Source organism: Poecilia latipinna, unplaced genomic scaffold (genome assembly GCF_001443285.1).
Source record: "Poecilia latipinna isolate Pla-1442-1.1 unplaced genomic scaffold, P_latipinna-1.0 Scaffold1258, whole genome shotgun sequence".
Lineage (NCBI taxonomy): Eukaryota > Metazoa > Chordata > Actinopteri > Cyprinodontiformes > Poeciliidae > Poecilia > Poecilia latipinna.
The window spans coordinates 30,527-42,547 of NW_015113874.1; the positions used below are offsets into that span (position 1 = coordinate 30,527).

The 12,021-nt window shown below is 36.0% G+C and overlaps 1 protein-coding gene across 2 annotated transcripts in view; it reads right to left on the reverse strand.

Annotated features, from left to right (window-relative positions):
• Nucleotides 1-12,021, reverse strand: part of bbs9 (Bardet-Biedl syndrome 9) — a 93,197-nt gene that overhangs the window by 15,223 nt on the left and 65,953 nt on the right. The gene's annotated exons all lie outside the window — the stretch shown is intronic.

Sequence of the window (12,021 nt, forward strand, 5' to 3'; positions counted from 1 at the left end):
TTTATTTCCATATTTTCTTCAGCAAGTAGGAGGATGAATGGACATCAACTTTTTTTTCAAATTATCAACCCAACATTTGTTGTTACAAAAAAGAGAAACGCATACATAAATAAATTCCAACTTTTTCTCCTAAACAACTATAAATTAAAGTCAATGTGACTTTCTGTACAACATTTACATTTATCCCCAAAAGCTCGAAATGTTGACTGCACAGTCTGTGCAAACAGATTTATGCATCAAGGCTGCAGCTCCTTCATTACTGTCACCGGTTGCTCCCTCAGGTGGCTGATTTACTCCTGTTGATGTTTGCTTAAATTCATCCTAAATGACTTCATCACAGCATTCCATTTCTTAACAGCCACTCACCACATCCCCAAATTAAACACAGTATATTCATTGGTAAAACTTTCAAACCTCATAAATTATTTTTCTCTTCAAAATCCAAAACTATAAAATTGGGAGTTCTGGAGGTTCACAAGATGGAATATATATCAAAACACAAAGTAGGGATTAATATGAAATCTTAGATACAGCTGCTAGTAGTTTCCACTTGATTACACATGTAAATCACACAAAGAAGAATGTTTTCCCTCAACCAATAGATTGAAGTATGCTTGTGGAAAGAAGAACATGGGGATTTTGGAAATCTGAAAAACTTAATCAGCAAACTTAATTATGATAATGTACTTAGCTGAAAGATATTTATGCTGGTTACTGAAACTTTTTTGACTGAAAAGGTGATTTGTGAAATTCAAATAATACTAATGATGTGATTAAAGCTATCAGTAGATGCATAATTTCATTATAATGATATAATGGCATATGTTGCCATCTGGTTAATGACAAAAGATTTATCTATGGAAAGAAACGTAGCTATCCAATTTTTACCCTCAATTTTCTGAGAACTGAGAATCCAATTCCAATGTTGGTGAATTCATTTTTCAGATGCACAAATATGTCTCCACCTTTTCAACCATGGTGATTTGTGTTTGCATTCAGTTGGCTATGCAAAAACAGTCACATTTCTATGAAGCTACTGCATAGTGAGGAGAGAAGCAAGATTAAGATACACATACAGGGAGAAAAAACTAAAGCTTCTAAATTTGATTAAATTACAGAACACTGTGGTAAATAACAAATGAATGCATTAATTAGGCGTTGTGGGAGCAACTGAATCTGACCTATAACGGGGGGTCAATCCCTCTTTCCCTCCATCACTGCAACAACAAAGAGGTGGAGATGAGTGGAGTGGAAAGGACAAGTGATGACAGAGCAAGACGTATGAAAACCAAGGCAACAAGAAAGGACAAGTTGGACAAAGAGAAAGAGGGAAACGGGAGATGAGGGAGGAGGATGAGAGAGATGAACAGACAGAGAGTGAAAAAGAAGAGGTGAAAGCAGATCTGGGACTAATGGACGACTGTGTGTTCAGAGAAATTAGTGATGTGCAGGCCAAAGTGCCAACGTACACCAGCCGTTTGTTTGACAAATGGATTCAGAACCTGGCATTTGATCCTAGGAAAACAGAAAGCAAAGACTTAAAGAGGTAATGCTTGTGTGTGAATGTGTGTGTGTGTCTGTGCATGTGTCTGTGTACCAGGATGGAGAAGTAATTGCCAAAGTAAGCCGTTTCTATTTACGTAATACTAAGCTACAAACACAGGTTAAAACACCAGTTCACTTCCCCTTGATTCCTGTGGTAACCTCAGAAAGTCAATGTGGCTGGGGTCATCCGTAGGTGCTGTGTCACTCACACCTTCCACATAACCCATAAAAATACACCCAACAAAGAATATAAAAGCCTAAAGAAGGCTGACATGTTTCAGGAATTTGTATATGTTTACAGGCTATCTCGGCAAATCCTCAAGAGCTTTCAAATGCACGGTTTTACCTTTATCCTTAAAGAACTTTTTAAAATAAAATACCAGCAGACAGAGCAAAGACATGGCCAACAAGGCCCTCCTATTAGTCATAAAATAAAATACATAAAAAAACTTCAAAATATATAATCATAACTGAAAAAGATGGAATCATATGTTCACTAAAAATGTGTCCATTTATAGTGCAATGGAAACTATCTGGGAACGGTCTGAGCCAAAGCTTTAAACTTCTGAACTTGGTAGCAGGATCATTACAAAAATAAGTTTCTGCAAGTTTCAGAAAATTAAAGCTATGAAATCTAAGAGCATTTAGGATATTATGTACATTTAAAATTTACATGCATTAAGAAAAACAATCTCAATAAGTTAAGTTACCAACAGTCTAATTCTTACTTAATAACCAGTCCAGCTCTGGTATGCAGGGTCAGTACTTTAACAGCTCAAAAATAATATTTCTGCATCTTCAAACAAAGTACAGTAAGTTTCATAAGAGTCATTAACAGTTGGTTTTTAGCAGATTTTTGAAATATTAAATTTTCAAGCCAAATCTTGTGAAATAGCTCTCCCATTATGAGGGAGCTTTTAGTGGATAAAATAAGACTATTTTGACTACCATGTTTAAGCTTAGCAAAGCTGCCAGCCTCAGGAGCAGAATGCTTTCACAGCTTCATGGTTTCACCACAAATTCCTTCATTTGTTAGATTGTGAGGGAGTTAAATTCAAACCGTTACTGAGGCTAAACCTCAACTTTTCAAAACAAAAAAACATCCATATGCCCACCTTTCTTAAATGTGCTGTTTTTACATCACTTTGTGGCAATGTTCTTGTTTTTGTAACCATTCAATATGCCTTAGAGTTATAAAATCCGACTATCCAGAGCCATTTAAACAATTTTTCTTTTTTATTTTGTAGCATTCCTTCTTCTATTCAACAGCCGAAAACACATCTTCATCACTCTGAAGACATACACAAACATGTCCCAAACCACCCTGCTCAGGGGGGCTTTCTGAAAGTGTGGGTGTATTGATAAAAGGCTCCTGGTCCGCTGAAGGACTTCATTGTTGGCAGCTACTGGGCTCCACACACACTCTGATTGATGCCAGCTGAGAGAACACAAAGGTGCATTTAGCCTGGACACACTCATACACACACAACTAGAGATTAAGGAATACACATGTGAGCCTAAAAGCTACATATGAATCGGCACAAATACACATATACTTGCTTAAATACACACAGCATAGATATAAACAAAAAAGTGACACCCAAGATGTTTTCAACACTTTTCTTTGAGGCAAAGAGACAGACAGTGGTACACAGTAGCCGTATGTTAACAGCTGAACTACTGGTGACCTTAAACAACCTGCAGTTGAAGCTGCTGAGGTCAAGACCTTCTAATGTGTTTGTGAAAAAGTCTGGAGTCTATTCAACGCACATAAAAGGGACATTCTGCTTCATCTTAGGTGCTTAAACCTGGTTAAAATCTCTGTGACATGGAGCAACTTTGTGGGAGTGTTTTCTTTAGGACCAGTACCAACACAACCCTGAAATTTTAAATGCAATCTGAAAAAAAGGAGGGAATGGAAAAATTCAATCTTTCAGATTTGATCTATCCTTGCATTTTATTTTACCTCCCGCTCTAAAGAGCAACAAACCACATACAGAAAGTCACACAAGCAGCCATGTTTGTATATTCACACATCATTGCACTAAGATATGCACATGCATGTAACTGTAGCCACAAGAAATGTAGTGAAAAACACAAACAGAAAATCATGGGTACCCCTTATCTACGGGAATGCATGATTTAGAGCACAAACATAAGTAAACATATACAAACGATGTGGCTGGGTTAAAAAAAAACACACCAAAAAAAAGGTGACTCTATGAGATGAAGGCTGCACAGTGGCACAGTTGGTGCACTGTTGCCTCACAGCAAACGGTGCTGGTTTACAGTGCTGGACAATATGGTGGAAAAAATGAGCCACGATTTAAGGGATTCACGTCAATTGATATAAATAGTTATTGATTAGGTTTATTTTTTGTTACTGCCAAACTGGAGATGTGACTTTTCCTGTTTTATCCACAGTTTCCTCTCAAACTGTTGTACTCATTTTCTACCTTGTTTTTATTTTTATTTTTAAGTGAATGTGAGGAACGGTGGTGGTGAAACCTGAAACCTGAAACCTGAAACCGCTGCTGTGCAAGTTACTCAACAAGTTGTTGCCAGGTAACCAAAGAGTGAATGAGTTAATTGATGATTGTGAGAGTTTAAACAGAAAAAGCCTTTCCTTTGCCTACATCCACCAGAATGCGTTGTGGTTCTGGATCAAAGTTCAGAAACATTATAGAACATTCTCTCATAGATATTATAATTTTTTTACTGAGCCGTACCAAATTGCAAGATCAAAAACTAGGAAACTTATAAACATATACCTCAGAGAACTTATATTGAAAAAAAATAATCATAAAAGAAATTCTTAAACCAATTGTTTTCTATTTTAAGGTATTGCTTATATTGTTTGGAAGAATGGATCCTGAATCCTTTTCTTCTTAGTTTCTTTCAATAAACATGAAAGGATGATGGTAAAGAAGTTTTAGTGAGAAAGAATAACGGGGCTAAAACACATATGGAGCATATCATGATATCAGCAACTCTAAATAATAGGCCAGCAACATAAACGTGCTCCTGCAAGACATCATTAGCGGTTAGTAAAAGTCAAAATGACTGCAAGGGGAGGAACATAAAACATCAGGTTGTTGCTAGAGTTTTAGCTACATGCAGAATGAGTGGGAAAACAACGCTGAGTGTTTTTCAGTGCACCATTCTGTTTGAGTGCATCCCCCACTGAGCTGGGATATTAGATGTTTCCTGCTCAGTCAGCCGCAGCAAACAGCATGAACTCCACACACATACAGATTAACACTTGTTGGCCAATTTACTAGAGAGAGTTGTTCAATTGCTTGTCCACATAGATAGCAAGTCAGCCAATCACACGGCAAATCAATGCATTTATTTATGTAGATGTGGTAAAGATGACTTACTGAAGCACAAACAGAGGATCAGAGTAAGCAAGAAAGAGAATTAAAGTAACTTTTATTGTGGAATGGTTGTGAATGCCAGATGGGCTGGTCAGAGTAATTCACACTCTGATCTACTGGAACCTTTGCTCTGATTTACAGAGAATGCTGTGATAAAAAGAGCATCAAGGACTGAACATATTTAAATATATTTGCTGTTTGAACAATTAAAGTAGGCAATTATAAGTGTTTTCAGAGGGAGTTTCAAGTATTCACTGGGTTTTGCTACTCTAAGACAACTGCTGTCCCTAACCACCAAGAATTTCAGGGGTCCACTGTGTTCTTGATTACATCAATAATACGTTTTCAGTGGTTCTTCATATACCTTAAATGTATGAATTTAATGTTTAGTGTTCTGTTATTTTACAGGTTACGACTGGTGACGCTACTGATCACTTATTTATACTAAAATATTTAATATAACGTATCATCTGATACCTAGGATGATTCTAATTTCATTTGCTAGAAAGAAAGAAAAGAACCATAAACCTTGGGAGAAATTCACACCAGGGTCAAATGACAGTACCAGAGGTGGCTGGATTTACACATCTGTGCATTGAGGCTCTGTTTCCTTTTCTTAATTAAAGAGCCAATTAGTATCTCGGTTTAACGACAGATGGAAACACACAATCCATTTCCTTTTGCACCATGAGTAATGCACACTCTCATACGGATACAGTTACATATGCAGGCATAAGCACAGAATCTGGAGAAATTAAAGACACTTACCAACACTCTCTCATTAACATGTGCTCAACTCTCATAGTGACAGAAGTGCTTTCACATACATAGGACCACATTCCCTTTGTAATTTAAGCCAAGTTACAGATTCATGGTTGCACTTAATCAAATGTTGAAGTTACAAGGGCCAAATATCTGAATTTGTTCAATATGAGCCTATTTATTATTTTAAAGTCTAATGTGTGCTGCTAAGCACCTGTATAGACACGCAGGAAATCATTGTGGAGACACAAAGTGTACAAAGAGAAGAACTATAAGGAGAGATTTAAACAAACTTCATCATTCCCGTGTTCAGAGGGCATAAAACTCAATAGAGCTATCCAGTCTGTGGCAACTATTGGATTGTTTATTGAGGGTAGAAAGTCCAATTGTACCTTTTCCCACAGTTGAAAAAAATCAATACACTGAATCACAAAGGTTATAATATCAAAATCTGCAACATTGATATTTCTAGTGTCATTTCTTTAGACTTTGTATGTCAATAATTTTAGTGGCTGAGTTGCTACAGTTTGCCGAAAATGGTGCTCAAGGTGTGATGGACAATGGTCACAAAAATCTGAGTTCATCATCATTGATCTTATTACAATGTTCATCAATAGTCTCGCTATACGTTTTCTGCGAATATCAGGAAGTCTTAAATGTTTGTTCAGTTTATGTCCAAACTGAAAAGTGAATTATCTTTTCCTTTTATTATTGGTTACTACTTAAAAATAAACATGAATGGATGGAAACATTAGCTAAACTAACTTTGTAGTTTTTTTTCAATTTGAACAAAAATCAAGAAAATATTACACAATTTTTTTTCTTGTAAAATTAAACCGTGACATGACGTAAAAGTGTAAATGGAAACAGTAAAGAAGAAAAACAAAAAAAGAGACGCACAAAGGAGACAGAGCTATCTTACAGGTAGTCAGTGGACTGATTAGCATCTCTTTTGTCTCTATGCCTGATAAGCAGACAGACAGTAACCACTATTGTCTGAGGTCAAAGCAAACACAGGCATACAATACTGTCTGTCTACACTCCCAACGATAACATGTCATGAGATAAGAAAAAGAAATAGACAGAGTGAGAGAGAAAAGCAAATAAAGATGAGTAGAAAAAGAGTGGAAGACTGAGAATCTGTCCAAAAGATTTTTGTCTTGTTTTGGAGTTAAAGAAAAAAAAGGGCTTGTGCAATTAAATCTGGCAGCTCAACCACTGACTGTCGAACATTTCAGGTGTGTTACGAAAGGCGCCTATGTTGCTTACATAAACGTTTTAGTTGTTTTTTTTGTTTTTTTCCCCCCCCCCATAGTTACTGTACTACCCATGTCACCATCTTGCGCTCTAAGTTTGATCTATGTACAAAATAGTTAAGTGATTATTAGTCAAATTCATCAGAAGACATGGCTATCCACTGCTGTGTCAGCCACTCAAGCATTCAGCATGTTGAAGTGAGTGGACATCCGTTGGTGGATACAAAGAGTTTGATAGCAACTAATACATTTGGAGATCTCTTTGTAGAGCATATTTAAGATAATGAAAAGAAAATGCAGCTTGGGCTGAGATACCTAGATGCAACTCTGCTATAATATATACTCTAATATATAAATATATAATAAAACTGCCTCAAGAGTGCCTTTTTTCGTGCAACGTTGAGCTTATTAAGGGCAGTTGATAATATTTTAAAAAAAAGGGCTTTAGATGTGACCACATATTGTCATCAAACAGGTGAACGGTACATACAGATGTAAGCAGAGATTATTCAATAAGAACAGGCTATAAAAAGAATACCATAGATCAGGCAACTACCTGTTCACTTCCAATAATTTATAGAAAAAGCAGTAAAAAAAGAGAGAAAGAGAGAAAATATGATTTTGCCTATTGAACATAGCTATTAAATTACATCACACTGCAAAGACTTCCTGAGCAGAATAAGTGCTGCAGATCAAGTGACCATTATGTTTTAAGTGTTCCACTTATTTCAAGGTGATCTACATGGCTGCAACAGAAATGATATCTCAATGTGAAGAAACTGAAATAATAAATTAGTTTCTTTTGGCTGCTGAAACATTGGGGTTTGATTTATGAGGCTGTCCTTTTCCGTCAAAGAGTCGACAGGCCTCTTGTGTTTTCTTGAACAGCAAGGTGGAGAGAAAAAGAGAGACAGAGACTCTCTGCTTTTCTTTAGCACAAAGTCACACAGAGCTTTTCTGAAGTAAAAGATTGGCTGTGCAAACCTGCCATCACTCTTCATCCTCCTCTTCCTCTGTCAGTTATGAAAAGGGCTGGGTTTTTTTCCATCAGTCAGTTTAAAATATAGGCAGAGGAAAACACTAGCTCACTGCCTGGGTGAAATCCCCCAAAACACACAGAATCCAGCTAATTGTTTCTCTACTTAAGGATCTTGGTTTCCTTAGACTCAAGTGTTGTACTGGTCTAAGTAACTGAAGAAAAGATTATTTAATTGAGAAAAAAAACAAGAGAGCGGTGTGAGATCTCACATGATTGCCACAATAGTTCTTGGAAAAGCAAAGTCTGTCTCAGGAAGTGCTACAAAGTGACTGGATATAAAAGTTTTTTTTTTTTCATATTAAAAATTAATTCTTTAACTGCCTAATAAGGATGGCTCAAAGGTCTGCATATCAGTGTTTCATTGCAATGACACTGAAAGACATGATGTCATATAAAAACCATACACAATTTTATTAACTCAGTTCAGTTTAGCTAATTTATATTCAAAGTCAAGTGCACATATTAAATTTTTGTACAAAACAATGCAACCACATTTTGTTTATTATGCCTATTGGTAAAAAGCTTTCTGTTTAAGGAAAACCAAGCGGTCATCACGAAAGGCTCCCAAATAGTAAATTACAAAAGCGATAAAACAGATGATGGAAGGTGTCACAGTTAATTGAAAAGCATCAATTATTTGTGATTTTGTTTATAAAAAAATCAAGAAAATGACATCACAGGAAAAGTTACGTCATCAGTCATAATAAAGTATGATATTGTAAATTCTTAATGTTGAACAAAATCCACTTTATTTCCTCAGATTGAAATGTGTTTTTCAGATCACTAGGATACTTTGAGAATACAGATAACTACTTCCTAATTTTTAAATAAGTCTGGACTGCATTTGACCCTCACTAGTTAAAATGTCATTCTAATTTGATGAAACTTGATCTGGACTATTTTATACTGAGCATATTATTTAATACACAGGTTGAAATTCTGGAACTATTTTTTCTATTTGCAAACAGACAAAGAGAAAATACTTTTTTCACCTTAAAACGACAGGGGAGATTAAAGAATCTTTAAAACAGCTTGCGATTGATACTTCTGTCACTTACTTTTGCCAAAAACATTGCTAAACTCTTTCTTTATTATCATAAAGATATTTTAAAATTATTTTTGTTCATAGTCCATAATCTTATTTTCAATTTAATTCAGTTCAGTTTATGTATTAAGGGCAAATTCGAAGAATCTTACAAGAAGACATTTTCAGAGATATTTTCTATTCAAAGCTTGATTGTCTTGTATCCTTAGACAAACTCAATGAAATCCTGGGTTAAAAAGAATGAACACAACAGTTCAACACAGCATATGAAAACAAATGCATCGGAACTGCTACAATAGCTCATCTTCTATCAAAAATCATGCACAGTTCCATCAATGTGCTGGGTGGTCCCGAGGGCCCAGAGGCCCTAGAAGGACCAGGGGACCAAATTACAGAGCATGACCCACCGCAGTGTCACCCAAACCTGGGATTAACACTGGGCCTGAGTCCTAGGCCGCTGGTAGCCCCGAGCTGTGTGAGCTGACCTCAGCAGGTTCAGAGGTGACCTTGAACACAAAGTACATGTGCTAGTTAGGGCCCACCCAGGACTTAAATAATAAGGGGGTTTGCTGATCCAGCTGGACTGTGGTTGAACTGGAGATTTCAGCTATGATTAGACTGCTTATCTGGTTTCCTGAAATATCCAGATTTTCTCAGAACATAAATCTGAGACAGGTTATTGTTCACACCTGGCAGCAGACTGGAACTACAAGAGCATGAGCATTTCCCTTTTTACCTAAAAATTACTTATGCAATGCAACAGCATTTCGTAAGATCCAACATCCTGACTTCTGCTCCTGTAGCTCTTGAATTATCACAGGTGTCAAAATGACTTTTCATTAAACAAAGACACAAAGAAGGATGTGTTGAAATGTTTTTATGTGCTACAACGTGCAAATCCCTAGCAGACATAAGAAGGGTATCGTTACAAAAATACATATCAAATTTACCAGTTCTCATGTCTAAGAAACATTTAGAAATGAAAACCATATGTGTGAAATAGAAATTATTTGACTTTGCAAGTTTTGCACTCCAGTGGAACTAAAAGGACAGGAGTTTGTTCAGGTGTATTCATAAAATATTCCTCAAAGGATTCACAAATATGTTCCTGATTACAGTGCTAAGGATCTACATGTAACAAACAGTGGAGTAAACAGCTTGATCAATTATCTACTTTAAAAAACTGTATGGAACCTGTCACATTTTCCTCAGTGTTATGAGTTTGAGTAAAACGGATATAGAACAAAATACGTAAGAAATGCTGACTGATGTAATAAAGTCTAGACATCTTTACATCAGAAAATTTCACGTAGGGAAAGTTAAACATCTGGATGTCTGACCAGGTGAAAGGAACGTAAAGGGAGGAGGTGGGGGATATGAGTCTTAAACATATACACAAACACAAGTACATACACACATAAACACATCATTAAGAGATAGACACGTTTAGAAGTGTGGTTCAGGTCAAAGGTCAAATAGATACACTGACACACTTATGCCCCAAGGCAAGGCATTTAAATCAAATCAGGCTGAAACACACATGCTCTTGACACAAACACCCTCGGACAACCTCCCAAAGAGACTCTACACGAACACATACGACTCACACACTTAGCAAGTGAGTATTAATACCATGTGATGTGTTTTAACCCAAGGGCCTTTTTCACAGGAACAGCTGCAAGTTCATTGTGTGTCCATGTGTGTGTTTTTGGGTTATGCCTTCATTAATGGTCAAAATGTACATGAACGTTTTTGGCCTGCTTGAGAGTTCATAGGTGTAAGAAAACTCACTGACACACCTGCAACATATATCTTCTTATGCAATTGTTCTCAGGGGTTCTGGAGGAAACTAAATGAGCCAATTTTCCTCTTAACGTCTTAAAGCAGTGATGTGCAAATCAAATTATGAAAAATATTTTTTCTAGTTTATTAAATGTACCCAAACAGAAAACTGTCATTATTTGTTTCATTTATTTGTTTACTTGAAGCAAAGTTTACACAAATGCATTTTTTTATGTTCTGGCCTTTGGTGAAGCAAGGTTCAGTTTTGCCAAACCACTCTTGGAATAAATGTGTGAGGCTGGCCACTCCTGAAAAGGTTAATCTCTATTCAATGTTCTCTTTGTTCATAAATTTGTTCATGTCAAAGGAACTTTAAAATATTTTTTTCTGACAATTTGAAAGCACGACATTTAAGATTCATGTAGTTTGGTTTGCATAAAAAAGGCAGAGTTTTATTTTTGCCATTAGTCCTAAAGCTCACCTACAACTAAATCTGTAATCAGTCTTCACATATGAGACACCTGGCTGGTCTGTTAACTTTATATGAGACATTTTATAGTCAAATAGTGCATCAACAGCTAAGGGTTCAATTCTAACTTTATTATTATTAGACTCTGCAGTTTTATAGATTTTTATACATGTAGAAATGAAAGATTAGATGATGAGTCTATATTAAATAACTTGATTTCATCACACTTTTTATCTGTCAAAACACTTTACTGCAATTTATATTTTTTGTTGTTATCAGCAGGCTGCTAAATGCAAGTTGTAAGTATGGCCTGGGTCTAAAAAAATTGTCAAAACCAATAAAAATGCATATAAACCAAAATATTTCTCATGTCAGCTTAGTTGTAAGACTTCATTCTGACTCAGGGGCTGCCAACAAGTATATCTGGCATTTCCTCTTAAGTTTAGAAGATTTTTAAATGGAAAAGATAAAAATTAAAAATATGAGGCTGTACTTTTAAATGATAAAACCTTCTTCAAATATACAACTTTTATATGAGTTAAAGTGTAATTGTCTTAGTTTTATTTTCACACATACACACACAAGAAGATAACTTCAGTTTGTCTGTTCATAAAAATATCTTCGAGTTATTTTCAGAGTCTTCTTATATGAGCTGTATGTTGCCAATGTGTATGTGGTCTGTGGTGTGCTGTGTGAGCATGTGTGTTTGTGGGGGGGACAGTGTTTAGTCTGAAGCCATATTTAGT